The 5631-nt window shown below is 44.7% G+C and overlaps 1 non-coding gene across 1 annotated transcript; it reads left to right on the forward strand.

Annotated features, from left to right (window-relative positions):
- The first annotated feature begins 3647 nt into the window (after positions 1-3647).
- On the forward strand, positions 3648-3747 carry LOC116637273. Its single transcript, XR_004300455.1, has one exon. It is a non-coding gene; the product is annotated as a U6 spliceosomal RNA (small nuclear RNA).
- The last annotated feature ends 1884 nt before the right edge of the window (positions 3748-5631 follow it).

Here is a 5631-nt window from a genome sequence, read left to right on the forward strand (position 1 = left end):
GCTGGGCACAGCTGGGCTCCACCGCGCGCACCTCGTCCCCTTCTTCAGTCACATGCAAAGCCCCCCGTACACCTGCCAACTCCTCTCCTACCAGGCATTCTGGGGGAGCTAGTCCAACATGACCCCGCAGGGGTGTCCCAGGGTTTCCGTCATTGCGGAGGCCGGGCGGACTGAGGGACGGTCCTAGGTTCTGGCATTTGGTGGACTTGGCGTGGCGTCCAGGTCCTCCACATCGCAACTGGAGGACCTTGGGGGCACTTCTCCCCTCGGAGTCTCAGTTTCTATTTGCAAAATGAAGCTGTCGATAATTCCGCTTTCCTGGGGCTACTGGGAGGACCAGGGAGCCCGTGAGCACGTGTTGAGCGCCATTTGTGTGCTGAGCGAGTGTGGACGCAGAGAAGATCCTGGCCCAGCGTCCTCCAGGGGCACACAAGACTAAACAGGGTATGTTTTAGAAGACCAGGCCCTCTGCTTTGCTCTAGCTGTGTGGCTTTGAGCACGTCACTTAGATGCCCTGAACCCTAAGTTTCCGCTCCTTAAGGCGGTCATAGCTCCTTTCACAAGCAACTACCATCTGCGCTTGCCCTCCCCCGCCAGCCCAAGACGTCTCAGAATGAGGCTGCCGAGGTGTCAGTCCCATTCTCCGTCGTTCAGAAGGTTGGGTTGGGTCGGGTCAAGGATAGCCTCTCGTAACAACCTCCGTGTAACTAAGATTCATTCCAGAAACATTTAATAGCTTTGAACTCAGCGATGGGGAGAGAGGGCAACGGTTGGGTACTTGAGTTGCAGGCTGCAGAAACGGAATTTACTAATTTAAATAAAAACAATTGTTGGCGGGTCACCTGGGTGGCTCAGTCCTTAAGCGTCTGCCTTCGGCTCAGGTCATGATCCCAGGGTGCTGGGATCGAGCCCCGCATCGGGCTCCCTGCTCCGCGGGAAGCCTGCTTCTCCCTCTCCCACTCCCCCTGCTTGTGTTCCCTCTCTCTCTATGTCTCTCTCTGTCAAATAAATAAATAAAATCTTAAAAACAAAAAAACAAAAAAAACAATTGTTGGAAGGATACTGGGCAGATAGTGGAATAAGGGAAGCCTGAAGACAAGGGTCAGTAAAGCAGGAAGGAGCTGGGCTGTCCCAGGTGGTTTTGTACCCAAAACTTCTGAACAGTCAATCTTGGATACTACTGCTACATGAAGGCACCCCAACCCTTTCTGCTGTCTGACTGGGCTCTCGCTGCTAATGGGGCATAGGTGTCCAGGCATTCTTCACATTGACCTGAGCAGGTTTTGAAGGATGAATAGAAAGTTGCCAAAGGAAAACGGAAGGGGACCTTCCGGGTAGGAGCTGCATGTCCAGGGCATGTCCAGCATAGGGCAGGAATCTTGGGGCAACTCAGAATTCTGCTTGCCACACTGTGCCAGGTGCTTTCCTGGTCATCTTACTCAATGTTCACAAAAACCCTACAAAAATAGGTATTACTAATTTTTTGGAAAATTTTCTTATAAAAATATTAAATGCTTTTATAAAGAATTCAAGCTATAGAGCAAAATGGTGCAGAAATGAGGGGGGTAGGGTTCACACATATTCTAGTATCCCAGATATCCAGGGTTAATATTAGGCCACATCATTCCAGATATCTTTCTAGGCATGTATATTGCAGGAGGCAAGAAGGAGAGAAGGAAGGAGGAAGTTTGGGTGGAAGGAAGGTGGGGAGGGTAGAAGGAAGGAAGGAAAAGAAAGAACTATAAATTTGGATAACACTCGGCATGCTAATTTTTGTTTATTTCCATTTGGAATGTTTATTTTAATAATTATTAAATATAATTATTTAAGTTTAAGTCCTGAATTTTCATTTAACACTGTATCATGAAAAATCTCCAAGACTTTAAATATGCTTTGGAAGCAGCATTATAATGGCTGTATAATATTCTATCAAATTCATGAATTATAAATCATAATTTATTTTACTATTTATCTATAGTTGGACATTTTAATTATTGCTAACTTTCACTATTATAAATAACACTGCAGTAAACATCTTTGTATATATGTCTGTGAACCTATCTCCAATTATTTCTTTAGAAGTAGCATTACTGATTTAAAGACTATGAATATTTTTGAAATAATTCTCAGTTTGCTTTCCTAAAGTTAGTATTAATTTATAACCTCACAAATAGGGCATGAGTACCTGTTTTAGTGAGTATTGAGAATTAACATTTAAAGTATATTTTGTCAATTGTACAGATTATAAATAGCATTTTATTGTGGCTCTATTGCATATTTCTCTAGCAATGAGTTTGGTAATTTTTTATATATTTTTGTAATTAATGTTTTTTCAATCCATAATTGTCTATTCATGTTCTTCTTTACTAGAGTAATAGTGATTTTTAGAGCCTCTTATTATGTCTTAAGGATAGCTACCTCTTGTCAAAATTATTTTTACCCAACTAAATATTTATTTTTATATTGGTTTATAGCTTTGTGCTTGTTTTTTATGATGTACAGAAATTTTAACTTTATTACATCATTTTTTCCTTTGTGATCTCTTTCATTGCCTTTGTCTTAGAAAATTCCTTTTTACCTTCATACCAGTTAAAAAGACACATCTGTTTTCATCTGGTATTTTAGAGTTTCATTACTTACACTAAAATCTTTAATAAACCCTTCAGTATGTTGTAAGTTAATTACTTAGTTATGCTTCGATAGGTACATTTCCAAAAGTCTTTGCTGAATAAATCATCCATCTTGTTTGCATTTGTTTATGATGTTTCTTCACAATACACCTGTTTCTTAGTGTGCTAAATTTTAAAAATAAAATATGGAGCTGATTTATACTCAAATTTAATGAAAGAAAAAGAATTTAATTGAAATAAAAACAGTTGCTAACTTTACTCATTGTTTTATTACTGTATTGGATATTATTTCCTACAAGACCCCCTAAGATTATAAAGAACATTAAGAAGTTGGGGGTCATGTGTTTGTTTAAATTACATGTTTCACTCTCAGCTCTATTTTTCCCTACTGTGAAGGATGAGAAACGTTAAGTCCCTCACACTCTCTTCCCTGCCCACACCCAACATTCTGCTGCTGGGCTATTGTTTTTATAATGCCAAGGTCTGTGATAATCACATTTATTCTGCCACCTCCCTTCCCTTGGATGTTTAGACCTAGTTCTCGGTTTATTTGGAAGCATTGCTTACTTCTGGTCCTGTTACTCTGCCTTTTCCCTCTCTGAGTTCCCTGTCTAAATTTATCTCTTGGTTGGCATAGTCCCACTTATAAATGTGAAATCAGGCTTGTTCAAAGACACTTTGCCCATGGCCAATCAGTGCAGGAGTTGAAGATTCTCATCTATATTCGCCAGACTCTAGAGACAGTGCTCAGGAGAGCAATGGGAGCCATGAGCTTTTAGTCTTGGGGCGAAGGAGTACGGTACTCTCTCTTCTGGAACCTTCTAGGGAGACCAGAGGAGCCTGGATAGGATCGCAGCTAACTCTGATCCGGGGGGTCAGATTCGGGGCTGGGCAGGCTTTCTGTGGTGCTTCCGAGAGGGCTGAGGAAGGAATTAATGACACAGGTTGCTGGTCCTCTTGGCATAGATTTATCTGGAGTCTGACAACTATGGACAGAAAGTAGAACAATGAGTGTACTCGCTTTGGGGGCGCGTATACGAAGATTGGAATGTTACAGAAATTAGTGTGGACCCTGTGCAAGGGTGATACACAAATTTGTGAAGCATTCCATATTAAAAGAAAAAAAAAAGACAGTAGAACAATGGGGAAGCCCAAAGCATCTGTTTCCCTTCTATTAGAAACAAAAATTCCCCAACCGGGAGCCTAAACAAAGAGAAGTCTATTTTCCTTTCACTTGGGAGAAAAAATGAAAGCCCAGAGGTGCAGTCTGGGCTACAATGGCAGCTCATCCATGCTGGCAAGCCCCAGAGTCCTTCTTGCTTTCCATTCTGCCCTTCTTCTCAAGATGGCAGCCAGAAGACCACAAGAAGGGGAAATTCAATGGACTAAGAACCTAGGACTTCCACCTACATCTCTGGCCACGACACAGTCCTGGCCACTCCTAGCAGCCCCAGATGCTGGGATATGTCATCTTGTAAGTCTGTCAAAAGACAGAAGCTTCGTCTCATGATAACAGACATTTCTTCATTGTTTTTTAAGCTATGGTAGTAACAGCTACACCTACTCATTTACGGATATTTGTTGGAAGTGCCAAATGTGGGTCAGGCACAGGGCTCACTATTGTGTGGATGGTGGTGAAGTGACGAGGATCCGATCACATGCGTCGCTTGGGGTGCTCACTATGTGCAAAGCACATAATATGTATTACTCCTTTTATTTCTCATAACAGCACTGGGAAGTTAAGTACTATTATCTTCATCTTATGGACAAGTAAACAGAGGCTGTGAGAGGCTAATAATCTATTCAAAGGTTCATAATTATATAACAGAGCCAGAATCCAAACCCATGTTGGCTTCCTCCAAAGCTTTGGCTCTTAATACTTTTTTCACACCAGTGGTTTCCATCCCTGGCTGCATCCAATGCCGGGGACCTATCCCTCAGATGCTAATTTAATTGGTTGGAGGTGAAGCCCGGGCATCCCTAAGCTTGTATTATCTTATTTAATCCTCACAACAACTGGAGATGGAGGTATTTTTCTCTCTATTTAAAATTAGGTAAACTACAATCCAAGACTCACTTGCCCAAAGTCACACAGCAAGTCCACAATGGAGCTGGGATGTGTGTCCACATCTCTTCACCTTCTCCAAAGAGCTGTCCTCGGCTGCAGAAAAAAGGTGACTTCCATTAAGTTGTGGGGTACACTGGCCAACCCCTCTGCTCCAGTCAGCCCAGAAGCCTCCCTGGGAATGTGTGTGCCTGAGGGGCAGGGCACCACGTGGAAGCTGGGTGATAAACGGGTCGGGTTATGCCAGGATGTGCGGCGGAAGCCCAGCCTGCTGAAGGCAGAGGTGCGGCTGGGCCAGGGTGGGGGCCGGACATGGGGATGCACTTTTTCCCCAGCACAACAAGCTGTGGGCTTCCTCCTCCCTAGCTGAGCCCTGCCTGATATGTCAGGCCCGGAATAGGCCACTAGCCAGGGACTGGAGGGCTGGCAGGCAGGCAGGGGCCCAGGGCCAGTCCCCAGAGGAAGTCACATGGCGGGGGTCACAGGCCTGACCCAGGAATGGTGAAGGGAGGGAGATATTTCAGGCCTGAGAGGAAGAGCCCGGCCCACGAGATGAATCACCCGGGACAGATTATCCTGAGGAAGACCTTGGGGGTGGAATTGTGATAAGCACCGTCCTCCCAAGGTGACCAGGATCCCGCGGTCAGCTGGCCACTGATCAGCCAGGCCACGTGTGACGGGAGCACTCAGATGTATCTAAGAAGGCCCACGAGCTCCAGATGCATTGCCCAAGTGACTTCTCAGAGACCTTATACCATGAGGATGATGAGCATTTCCACTTTTCCGGACGAGAAAACGGCGCTCTGGATCTAAGTCACTCGCTCAAGGTCACATGGCTGAGGTGGGATTTGAAATGGGAGCCTGCCTTTCGGCCAGCTGGCCTCCCCAAAGCAGGAAGCTAAGACTGGGACTGCCCTCCCTCTCCACTTGCTCCCT

Source organism: Phoca vitulina, unplaced genomic scaffold, assembly GCF_004348235.1.
Source record: "Phoca vitulina isolate PV1807 unplaced genomic scaffold, GSC_HSeal_1.0 scaffold13, whole genome shotgun sequence".
Classification (NCBI taxonomy): domain Eukaryota; kingdom Metazoa; phylum Chordata; class Mammalia; order Carnivora; family Phocidae; genus Phoca; species Phoca vitulina.